General features: G+C 41.1%; 1 protein-coding gene across 2 annotated transcripts in view; it reads right to left on the bottom strand.

The window, feature by feature from the left end:
* drd2a (dopamine receptor D2a) overlaps positions 1–12,719 on the bottom strand; it is a 47,306-nt gene extending 34,587 nt beyond the window's left edge. Inside the window, exon 1 of one of the 2 annotated variants that reach the window (XM_074642032.1) lies at positions 12,004–12,719. The gene's annotated coding sequence lies outside the window, so the exon portion shown is untranslated. The remainder of the gene's footprint in view (positions 1–12,003) is intronic. The other variant, XM_074642031.1, reaches the window with a different exon arrangement.
* Positions 12,720–13,354: the final 635 nt, after the last annotated feature.

The following is a 13,354-nucleotide window of genomic DNA, read 5'->3' as shown; positions in this document are numbered from 1 at the left end:
TCAAAACATTGCGCCTTGAACTTTGACCCCCTTGCTCATATATCCACTGTGTGGAGGATTGTGGGTCAGAATGGCCAGAAAAGCAACTGTAGGGCTGGGCGATATGGCCAAAATCTTCTATCAGAGTATAGGTCATTTCATACCTCGATAACGATATCCATCATGATAGTATCAATAGACATTTTTATATTATTTTGGCGATACATATCATCATATTGCCCAGCCCTAGCATGCTGGCTTGTGTACTGCAAAATACAACCAGATGTTGTAGGACATCCTTGCAATTTTGCCATACTGCATTTGACATACTAAATCTTGTTCTGGCCTTGTAAATAGTATGGTAGTATGGGTATTACGCACAGTGAATGCAAATGCTGCAAATGTTCGCAATGCCCGCTAGCAAGCTTCCTACCTCCAGTAATAACCAAGAATCATGCACGGAGCACATTATTAGCCAACTACATTATCATGTGGAGTTATGGGATATGTTACAAAAAAGTTTGGGACTGGAACATCCAGGGTGTGAAAGCCAGTTCCTCATGCTACTATATCAGAGTTTAGGTGATCATTAGTGTCCTGCTCATTGGACACGGGGAAGCTCACTACAGCAGCCACAGCCAAAACTTTACCTGAGATAAAATTACATTAGTGGGAGAGAGATGAAAGTCTGAGGGCATCTGGTGGACAGGTAAAGAATAACGCTGAAGAGGAAATGTGTCTGAAGAGAGCGACAAAGAGGCAAAATGAGCAGGAATATACACAACTGATCACAACTGATTCCATTGTAACAATTATAAACCGCTTATGTCCCGTCCTAAGCTACTTTGCCATGGGGATAAGATCTTTGAGAGGCTGCATGCAGTAACTGGGCACAGCCGGTCCTTAAACTGATGGATCACAGTGCATAAACTTATTCACACCCCTATTATAGAGGCAATGATTTACAAATTTGGAGTGAGTTTAATTAATTTGTTTGCACACTAATCTCTATAACTGTTAAAATGCCCTTTTGTTATTTTCACATACACAACCAGTATAAAAAAAGCAACCTGAGATATTAGAAGCACACTAAGAGCTGTTCATGCTACATGAAGGGAGTCTTTCCTACATATTCATGTGACACTTTTATATTATTAAACAGATGAATTAAGAGCAGCACATCTCATCATTAAGCAGGTTAAATAATGCTGTAGCCAACCAGCCGACCTCTGAATTGTGAGCAGTTGACCTGTCCTGGATATAATCCTTAAATAGCCTGACCTCACTTTCTACCCACAATCCCTCAGTCTCACATCCAACCGCATCCTCTTATTCCCAGGAGACCGCGGCACTGATCTATGAAAGCAGGAGGCATTATCTGGCCATCCTGGATTTCCACAGTAGTGACAAGGCTTTTCTCTGCAGACCCCGGCTTCAACTGCCCAACAAAAAAACAGATAAGAAGCACAAGCGGGGTTTTTTGTCTTATACCCGGTGACTACGTGTCCTCCATGTCGGGTCTGGCTGCTTTCTTTCTTTCATCAGATAAAGTGAGGGATTTCATTCCGGGAGGAAATAGCCAACGCTTGCAATATATGAATATATGGGTGTAGTTTGTTATAGCTAGAGATTACAGCCATAAGGGGCACTTATAAAATAATTAGAAAGTACCACAATTTAGTTAGGGGGCAGCAAAATAGGCATGACTTTACCCAGTAATTATAAACATCTCCTAATTAAAAATAGTTTAACCATAATTACTTCCATCAAGGAGGTTATGTTTACGGTCCAGTTTTTTGTTTATCAGCAGGAATACGGAAAAACTACTGAACCGATTTTCATGAAACTTGGTGCAACCCATTACATTTTGGAGCAGATCCGAATCACAAATTATTTTCACTTTCATTAACATTGCCAGATAGGGCATGGCCTTAGCAGATCTCTCCAAGTTACTTTATAATTCCCCCATGAATACACAAATCGTTCTTGTCTTGTAACCCAATAACTACATTATTGTACAAATTATTTAGGTAGAAGATACTTACAGCATTATTTTTGTGCTGTAATCTCTGCTTCATACACAGCAACTGCTTTGTAATTGCAATCAAATCTCCCATAACATTTTGAATGGTCTGTGAGCTGGCGTCAGGCAGAGAAAAACGAATAGGCCTGTTCCTTGTTGCTGTTGAGTGCTAATCTCATCCAATCATGCAGCAGCGATGCAGTCATCAGTTTATTACACTTTTCAATAAACCGCACTGTTAATCTTACAATAAGCCCCATTTCATTGAACAATTTGGTTGCGATGAATCACTGAAATTTGATTGTTAAACGTCCACAGACACAGTTCCATATTAACCACACGAACCGCATGTCCATGCAAGAGAATAGAAACACACCACATATGACAGCAGCTTCATCACTCCTCTACAATACACGATGCATCCCATTAGTGTGGTTTTGCTCTACTTTCTCCATGTTCCCTTTGCGTTCTTGGGCACTGTTTGAAATGCTCTGGTGTAAAATGTGTTTTTAATGTGCAAAAGTCACATTTAGAAACCTGTTTCAGAGAGCAATGATTGTAATTGAAACCAACTGAAAGTGTCTACTAATAATGGATTCATGAATCAAATTTGTGTGAATAATATGTGACGGTAATTTGCTTTTCTAAATTGAATTTTGTGAGTCATTCACACCTGATTTTTCTCATATTGTTTGTGTAAGATAATAAAGATATGCAGGTCTAATGGTGGGGTATTTAGTTTCGCTAACCCTCTCCAGCTCTTGCGACATTAAAATCTTTTCCTAATTCCCAGTATCAGCCTATGCAAAGGGGAAGCAAAACCTCAAGCTGATACCACTCGGTCAATACTGTCAAAGTGTTTGATTCTAGCCTGCGATAGCCATCATCCTAATTAGTTTTCTATCTGCCACAGCCCCTCTTAGATGCCAGGTCAAAACCATTGACCAAAGTCAATAACTATCTATTTTAGTTCTTGTGAAATAGCTTCCTTTTGTCGCTGTATGAGTGAAGAGGCAACTCATCACAGTTGTGAAGCCACTTTCTCCAGGCTGGCTGTGTAGGTGGTAGCTGTGGCTATGACTTTTACTGTGCTGAAAATAAACATGCTCATTCAGAGTAGCAATTACAGTGTCATTATCTTGGTGTTGCAATTATGCCCCCTTTCTCTCTGCACTCTCCATCACAAACACCCTTCTTATGTAAAGGTGCATCCAGTTTGGTTTGGCACCCTTCTGAGATGGGGCATTAAATAGTTAACATAAAAAAAAATGGAAAGTTGTTAGTAATTCATGAGAAATATTCTTTAGGTTTTGTTTCCTTTCTATATGAAGCATAAAAAGGCACTTTTTGCTCTTAGTGGTAAACATAGATAAGAAGTGGACATAGTCACCGTGACTATTAACTTTCCTGAACTGAATACGTACTGTGAAAGGGTTAAAGTTGTAAGACGAAAACACGGACAACTCCCAGACCGGACAACGCCGTGGTAACGACCTGTCAATCACAAGGTAGCCACGCCCTAAAGCATACCCTGCTTTATGGTCTATTTTACACTAAATAGGACCATCATTTACTAAATGAACATCAAGGCTTGAAACTAGCGATTGAGACCATAAACTCATGTTTACAATGTTTACAGAGGTAATAAATCAAGTGAGAAGTAGGGTCATTTTCTCATAGACTTCTATACAATCAGACTTCTTTTTGCAACCAGAGGAGTCGCCCCCTGCTGGCTGTTAGAAAGAATGCAAGTTTAAGGCACTTTTTAGATCCGGAGGTTGCCCACTGGTGGTAAACTAATATCACCATCAAACAACTATAGTAGCTGAAGCAGTTTGAAAGAAAGTGTTTGTAACAATGATTATGAATCAAATCTATCTTTTCAGACAGCGTGCACGTGATTCATGTGTCTACATTTAAACAGAAAAAGAACACTGTCACATCAGGATGCTGAACCTCCCGACTTCACTCAATAAAAAAGTGCAACAGGGACCACTCAGTCATTTATTTGACTGACACATGCAATAACCTGTGTCACTGAAAATCGCATTCAGAGTGCAAATTTGAACACTGACAAGGGACTTTTCACTGTGGAGATGGTGAGGAGAGAGCAAATGAAATATTGGAGACCATCCAAGAAGCCTCAAAAGCAGTCACATTGAGAGAAAGGAAGACGGAGATAAAGGGCTAAATGCATTATCCACAAAGACAAAAGCCCATGGGGCACAAACTCCACCCTATGCATCCATGTTATTGATACAGTAAGACATAAAGGTTATTGTAGTGGTGATTTCAGCCATTACCTACTCAAATCAAGCCATAAGGGTAAAAATGGTAGGGAGCATCCATCCACTGGAAGGAGAGGAGAGGGAGGCTGGTAACAAGCCTCCATCGACCTCATTAGGTCGTAGCGAAGCTCCAACCTAACAACCGATCTTGTCTCTGGTGAGGCCGCGTACTTCACGCACACACATGCACACACACACCACTGGCTGCTTTTCCATTAAAGAAGAAACAGACACACGTGTAGGAACGAATGCAGATGCGTGCACACACAAACATCCACACACAGCGTGCCTGCTCAGGCTGACACACGTTGCCTACCCAACAGAGGCTTGAAAGCCCCAGGTAAATGAAGTACTACTGTAAGCCCCACTGTACCTGTCTGCAACAACTGTGTCGTTCATAAAATAGCTGGGGTAAATAAAACAGTTTTTTTCCTGTCTGATCCATGTCTGAGTTTACTGCACAGTCATCTCAGGCAGTTTATAATCCTGCATGTCCTCACACTGACCTGGATGGGGATCTTGGCCGTGCTGCGACCAGAGGTGCAGTGAAGCAGGCAGTTTCTCTGCACTAGCGATTAGCGGATCAATACCAAAAGTATGGATACTGCACCCATTATCATCACCCAGCCAAAGAAGAGATAATGCGTCACATGACCCGACTTCCCAGCCCCTCAGTCCCCACAATCAGTAGGGGATAAAATTGCATAATTTGGTTGCTTTTCTTGTCCTTTAATAAAACTGTGGACAGCTGATATATTTGCAGCAAAGCAGTCTGCTTTAATTACATTCAGAGGGAGAGCAAGGGGAGTATGACCCAAACTAATTTCAGTGATTAGTGAGTTATTATTAGTGGGAGACTGTAATGACAGCTGACGCCTCCGCACTTCCATGAAAGTACAAAAATTCTCATCAGTATCAGCATCGGTGTCATACTTTGCACATGCGAAAGCAGGGGCCTGCTACAGCACGCTACAAGCTAATGAGACTTGTGAAAATATGTTTTCTAAGTGAAAATGGGATTTGGAGGATAATGTTTGTATGTGTGAGATTTCATGCCCACAGTGTTACCCTTAACTTCTTACAGTAAAATCAGATTTTGAGCAGCTGCTTCCACCAGTTCTGCAAACAGAAAATCACCACGAACCGCAGTAGGATGAGATGCAACAAGTGAGTCGTCTTCAGAAAGGTCACATGGCCAGATGGACCAGTAGTGACAACAGAAACCGCAATGTTGTCTCGTGGTTGTCACTTTGACCAGGTATTTGAAAGAGATGAGGTATGTTGTTTTTTTCATTTGCTTTCAAGCTGTTCTTTGATCGCTGAGAGGAAAACCTATCCACAATTTCTAAGGAAAGAAATATTCAATTGCTGATTTTGGAGAGGTTGATAGAATATAAAAGAATGTAATGACTCACTGCTCCCAGTAAAAATAGCCTGGTACTTTTCAAAAGTGGTGGTTTTTCAGGGTCTAGTATGTACAAGCTTTCTTTAAAATGTTCAAGTGATTGGCATTGAATGAGCCAGTAGTAATAATTAAAATAGAATAGAATGGGACTGGCCTTAAATCCCCTCTTTAGAGGGTTCCTAATACTGCTGGTACACCTCTTTCTGGGAAAAACAAGACAGCTATACTTCATTTTTATGTTTCCTGACAAAACAGTGTGTACAATAACTTTCTACACTCTATTGTTCTGGGTTGTGTCTAGATAGTAACCCTTGATTTGCGAAACTATCGCAAGATGGTTGAGGTTAGGCATTGACCTCCAATTAAATAATTAAAGATGCTCTATAACAAAGATGACGCATTACAAGCTCTGCCAATGGCTTGAAATGGTATACACTTCCTGTCTCCTAAATGGGCGTGGTCGTGGCGTGTCCGCCTCTCCCCCATCACCCCACCTGGTTTGGAAGTGTTGGGAACATCGTGTGGATGGATGAAAGCAGAGTGGGTTATATCATAATGTATTTATATTTTGTCATATTTAACATTACGAAAATTTGTGAACGCGGAAGTTAGTTGCCAGATCTCGCGAGAGTGTGTTGCTGAGACGGAGAAAGGTCGCGAACAAAGTTCATTTTCTACTGTCTGAAAAATGCCATTTTAGTGTCCGAATGTTTGGAAGATACATACAGGATGTGGCTTGTGAAAAATGGGTCCAATATTTACTTTGGCGTCTAGGGGGCGAAAGAATCAGTCATAATCTTTGCTCACGTTCACTTCTCTCATTGGAGTTAATAGACCAACTAGTCTCCTAAAGGGACAGGACAACGTTGAAACCCACTTGACACAGATACAGGAAGATGACGCTAAGTACACCATCTCCTTTCTGAACTGACTCTGGAATAGGGTTAGGATAGGTCGTCGGGCAGCGAGTCTTGCAAGAGTTTTTGCACGTTTTCACAAAATTAGGGTTACCATCTAGACATGATCATTGTACTGTACTTCACAGTATGCTAATATTGTGGGCACAGCAATATAATAACAGTCAAAATATGAGAAAAACAGAAATGACTAATCACCCTGTCAAGCATTACTCGCTTGTTTAATCTATTGAAAACCTTGCAGCAGATAATTTCCAAGCTGTGGTGTCTGTAGGCTTTGCTATTTTCAGAGATTAGCAGTTGCTAGGAAAGTATTTGATTGAACTATAATTTATCAAAGCTAAGACCAAAAGGTCACGCAGACAGGAGGATCTATGCTTGCTTTGTTCACCAAACAAAAGACTCCCAGACTCTTGAGGAAAATGTCAAGGAAGCTGCCACTGAAAGGCTGTTTAGTACAACCCCAGCTTTCATTTGGCACTTGACACAAGAGGTTGAAAAAAAATTGGTTCAAAGTGACGCATGACTCTTGTCATGCCAAGCTGGAATCTGACACACCACCCCCACTTCACCTTTTAATTTTTGGCCTTTTAAAGGCTGCAATTCAGAGCCAAAAGAAGAGCATGTGAGCAAGTGGTGGAAATATATTTTTCTATTCCACACCTTGAGGTTGTGTGTGTGTCAGGCACCATCTGCTGGAGTTGGAATGATCTGGAACTACTAATTTAAAGTCTACAGGGAGACACTCTGGTCCACGCATTCCCGTTTCAGGGTGCTCAGACCAAACACACTACACATCAAGATAATTGGGAAGAGATTTCATTTCTCCGAGGGCATTCTGTTCCATCTTTCTGCCTTTGCTATTAATCCTCATTGCATCCCCCTCTCTTCTAATAGTCGCCCTGTCAATCGCTGCACATTGTCTGTCACCCCATTGGTCCAGATTGTCCACTGGAACATTCAAAGGATCCCCCCGTGGGCCTCATGGAAGTAGTTTATAAGCCATTTAGCTTTGATGTTTTATCAAGCTCTACAGGAGCCACAACCAGTTAGGACACTCTCTGTCCAGTGACATGTCTGTATGCGACGCACATGTGCATTCATGCACACGTACAGTATGTGGCCGCACGTACAAGAGGGTGCCTGATATCCTCCGACAACGCAGCCTAACTGTAGCTAAAGCACTTTCACACCTCTCGGGGGATATATTGTGTGTCTTGCTCCACAGCGGATCAGTGAGATAGAGAGTCATGGAAAGGTTTGCGGTTGTTTCTGCACAGTTCTGACTGCCTGTTGCTCATCATGCCTCAAAAGACCAATGGGTTGTTTTTCAAAATATTTAAATAATGTTTAAAAATATGTGCTTGGTTTGTGTGAGTTATTTTGGTCTGCTTTTAACAGCAAAGCAGTCCGTTAAGCAACTTTGTGCATTTGCATGTGCATGTATTCTAAATATAAAGATGCATTTGTGCAAATGTAATTGCACTGTCAAGGCACATAATACAGTGCTGTGTGTGTACACCTCACCATGTAGGCACCAGGGTCAGAAATAAAAATGTGTGACCGCAAATACTGGACAATTAGTGATAAAAATGAATATTCAGTGAAAACAGAGCCTACTCATTGCAACAAAATACCAGCCCCACATATTCATGCAGGGTTACACTTATTGCTCAAACATCATGCAGCATGTGCACACCATCTGGATCGATATATATATTATGGACACACCATTAACGCACAAACAGACCAACCTGCCGACATAACTTTCTCAGCATATAACTGTAACTAGGAGCATAACCAGATCCTGATGGATCTCCTATTGGGTTTAGGGACCTAATTGGCTCCTCCATCCTCTCTGTGATGATGCTGGTCCCTGGAGTGTTGACGTATATTTGACATGCTGGGGAATGGGTTTCAGGAGAAAGGGAATGTAGGCCAGTCAGATACATTCACAGGGATCCAATACAATTAAATGATTTACTGGTCAAAACACGATGTGGCTGCTGAGCCACCGGAAGACATATACTGGTGTTTTAGAGCTACATACGCTTCATGCAATATTACTGAGATATACATAAATCCACTGCTTGTTAGAGGACTCTACTGTATGTTTACAATGTCTGTGATTTGGAGGCCATTTTGAGCTTCCAGCTAGGTTCTGCTGAAAAGGTAAACTATTTATATTTCAGCTCATTTATGTTTCAGACAGAACCACACGCAAAGGTCACTGAAGCTCTCTAGTCCATTCCTTAGCCTTTTTTTGTTTATTCTGGTCCAAACAGTGTTCCCTCCAAGCTTTTTGTCCTCTTCTGCTTACATTGACACAACTATGGGAAACATCCACTGCTTTTTAAAGGGGAAATATAATGAAAAATGTTTTCAGTGCTTGTGGGTATCTGGCGTGCCTACCGACTCACAAACTGTAAAATAAGATGACCCAGTCAGTTTTTTGTGGGCTGTCTAGATCAGAAAACATGTGATTCAACAAGCCATTCAGATTCTGCTCCCCTTCCTATGTCACAAGCAGGCTCATTAGAATGTACCGCCCACGGCTTGAGAACTACCTAAAGGTGCATCATGTTTTTCTCGCAAGCCAATCAGAGCAGACTGGACTTTTTCAAGAGGGAACAAGCGTTAAAATGGAGCGTTTCAGACAGAGGGTGAATACAGGTATATTCAGACAGACAGTATGAGAAAACATAATTGTTTGTTTAACATTAAATCATGTAAACATGCTCTAGTGGAAACCCAAAATACAAGTATGAACCTGAAAATAAGCTGATATATCCCCCTGTGAACCTTGACATTTCTATGGTTTCACTTTTCTGAAAGAATCACAAATAATCATCTAAGTATAAAAGCATGCAAGGCACCAATTTATAATCATTAACTTGCATTAAGGCATGTAGGAATTCATTATTAAACGTTTACTTTTCTTTAGGAGGCTATCTTTTTCCCCAAATGTGTAATGCCCCACTGCCGCCTCTACAGAGAACAAAATGAAATTTAAAAACTGTTGTGACCTTGCCAAGAGTTTGTATATTGAGTAGTTTTTTGTCTTGTAAAACTGAAAGTATAATGCTTCAATTTGAAACAATTTGGTACTTTGATCTCATCAGTCAAGCACATAATGGGATTGGAGAGTGTCTGTCTAATAAATGAGGTTGTGATTTCACAGACTGGATCAAATTTGGGCACTAGAGCCCAGTAAACAAACAACATTTGTTTGGGTTTGTAATTGAATTTAATAAGCACAGGCTACAGCACGGTGTTATTTTTGTTAATACATGTCATCTCTCTTGGGAGCAGTGTGCTGAATTTAAATGTCACTATTGACTGACCAGCTGCATCAAACACCTCAACTATTGTGCTAGTAATGATGTCCCTAATCCACTTAAAGACTGTGTACCACCTTGATGAAAATATCCTCATGTAAGCAAATCTCTCACCATGTAAAGCAATAGCAGGGTCCTTATTAGTATTATCGTTTCCTGATATTAATTCAAGTAGTTCATGCTGAGATAAATATCTGCTTTTTAAATGGACAATTGTCTGGAAGCATCCAGGATATTTGATTCAATGCAGCTGTCTGTCTGTGTCAAACATCTGGACTTGACAAGTGCTGCATCAGGCAGCTCTGACAACGCTGTTTTCCTCACAACGATGTGTGACAGATCAGAGACAGGGAGGTGTGGAATCCATATGGATGAAGAGAGACTGTCACTGGATGGACAGCAAATGGACACAACATCCAGTCTCAGCAGATATCCTGGTATTTAACTAAAGGTGCTTTCACTTGGGATTAGCTGCTCACTTTCCTCTCTAAGGAAAGATATTGTTAATAGTGCCCAAACCTGGCAGTGTCCTTTTCAGTGACAGCACCAATTTGTCGACGGAGCCATCCAAAGATCCACACCTGCTGACATACAGCGCATGCAGCTGCTGACAACATGTCAAAGCTGCTTTTTTTCAAATATATTTTTTCCCCTGAGTTATCAGATATTATGGAGGATTTGGTAGTATTTATTTCCTCCCTTTTTTTCTCATTAAAGGTGACAACGGCTGGATATCAATATCAGCATGATCACCATTCTCTGCCATATGTTATTTGGAAAATGGCAACTAAAAGCATAATGTTGCATAATGATCCCAAATGAAACAACAACACTAAAATACTACAAATCTGCAGTAAAGTTTGGAGGGGTAAAATACATGTTATATATCTCAACAGGAAAAAAAAAAACATCAGGCTATAATAAAACACAGTTATCAGATATTATGGAGGGTTTGGTAATATGTATTTTCTCCATCATTACTAACTCATTAAAGGTGAAAACAGCTGGATATCAATATCATCATGATCACCATTCTCTGCCATATGTTATTTGGAAAAATGGCAACTAAGCATGATGTTGCATAATGATCCCAAAAAAACACTAAAATACTATAAATCTGCAGTAAAGTTTGGAAGGGTCAAATACATTGCTATTTGTCTCAACAGAAAAAAACACATCAGGCTATAATAAAACCCATAAATCATAAAAAAGGCTACTATAAACCCTGTGACAGTATCACAGCCCACACAGGTTTATCAGGAGGAGCTGCAGATAAAACCAGCCTCATGCACCTCATTCATATTGCCCTGCTGCTTGTTGTGAACTTGTTAAAGCTGCTCAGCAAAGGGTTGATAGGATACATGGACTGGTTGTGCAGCCAGAACAGCCAGCAGTCACCTGAACCTGCACGAAGCTCTAGCTGTCCCTGGAGAAAACCAGCACTAATTACAATCTGGAAGGCACAAACAGATCTGAAATCAGCTGCTCCGTGTGTTTGGAAGAGGACAGCTTGACACAGGCACACCGCCACATCTCCAGAATTAAACTACAGCTCACTTAGAGAGCACTTTTTTTTTTTTCCTGGGCTGGATTAAGGCAAAGAGAGCAAATGTTTGCTTTCAGTTGTTTTACACAAAAAAGGCCAACCAGCCTGGATCAATACTGTCAACAACCCGACCTGCTATACAAATAAATCATCCCTATAATGCATAGCTGTGTGTGTGAGACGCATACTGTTCGTGTGCTCACAATCACAGATCCAAAATGTTCGTTTTGGAAATGGACAAATAAAAAGATATAGTCTGGCAAACAGCAAATTCACCTTGAAAGTTAATATCTCAGGATATCACACCCAACAAATCACTTTGTATTCTGTCATTAGGGAGATGCTGTACCGGATCACTGAACCTCCTCTGGAGAGGAATGGTTTTTACATTTATGGCATATAGGGGGAATAAACTATGTAGTGGTACACTGAGCAAAGCTATAGATCTTGTTTTTGTCAAGTTTGGCACATGACACACACACACACACACACAAAAAAATGTCTTACCTTCACGCCATAAGTTTGACTGAATCTTTGTTTTTTTTACAGGCTGTTAAATCCAAGCGCATCCACAGTGAGAGCTCCTACTGGATCATTTGCTTTGCACATTGTTTACTCTTCATAATAACCGAGTCGGTGCAGCAGTGGCTCGGGTGCAAGGCATTTAGGACAGGATATCAGGGAAAAAACTGCACTGGTGAGAGCCCAAAAAATGCATATAAATAAAAAAAAAGCTTTAAATCAATAACTGTTTCCCGGTTGTTTAGCAGGAAAGATTTTCTCCCGTTTCGGTCTTGTGAGAAGTGAAGCAGAGGTGGAAACTGTACGGTGTCCGTCTGGTGTCCAGGAGCTTTTACGCACGGAGTTACCTTCGCTGCTGACGGAGGCAGAGAGACGCGGCGACTGTAAAGAACTGTGGAGAAATCAAGGCGGGGTTACATCTGTTTAAACCCTGGCAGGAACCTATATTTCCTTTACTGTCACACGGACATGGAAGGAGACCTATCACCTTATGTTTTGCCTCACGTTTTCCTTCTTATGCTGCATGCGCTCCACTTTGCGCCAGGAGCCGCGCTTTTTTTTTAGGAAGCAATGTAATAAAAAGGTACAAATGTAGGATGTAAAGTAGGCTATTTCATCCTGTGATGGCGGAGTGGACGAGATTTTTGCAAGAGAAATAGTTTGATAATAATAATTGAGCACACATTCATTTTAGGGCTGCAGACTTTAGTGCATAAGTGCAAGACGTGGGGAATGGTGATGGAGTGGGAAATTAAAGAAATGGGTGGACTGTAAAGCTGCTCTCTCTCTCTCTCTCTCTCTCTCTCTCTCTCTCTCTAAGAACTAACTAGAGACCATCTTGCCATGCGTGACGCCAAATCGGGCCAGGGGCGTGTGTGCATGTGTGCGTGTATTTGTGTGTGTAAGGGGGTCAATGGTCCCCATTTGCCCCTCTTGATCGGACCACGCCCATCTTTGACCTCGACTTTCAATTTGATCTCAACAACACACCTGTAAAGTTTTGAGACTGCATCTTACACAGTTGTGACAATATATCATGGTGACAAAATCTGTCCACAGATAGACAGAAATGAAGATTATGCGTAAATTCATTCAGGAAGACTAGGGGTGCAATCTCATTCATTCTCATTCATTCAGGGTCTCTCTCTCATGGGCTATTACTATGTCTGATTATGGGCATCTCTCTTTTTAGTGACCAATCAGATCTTGCCATATCTCCCTAAACCAATCACATCGTTGCTGTCAAAAGTTTAAAACTGTTCTCATCTATGCTGCTTTCAGTGTCAGTGTCAGCACAAACTGATGCGACCCTCCACCACCCCATCACCTCCAGATT

The sequence above is a fragment of the Sebastes fasciatus genome, chromosome 7, assembly GCF_043250625.1.
Source record: "Sebastes fasciatus isolate fSebFas1 chromosome 7, fSebFas1.pri, whole genome shotgun sequence".
In the NCBI taxonomy this organism is placed as follows: domain Eukaryota; kingdom Metazoa; phylum Chordata; class Actinopteri; order Perciformes; family Sebastidae; genus Sebastes; species Sebastes fasciatus.
Note: the sequence above shows the minus strand (reverse complement) of the source record. Positions and strands in the feature narration are given on the sequence as shown.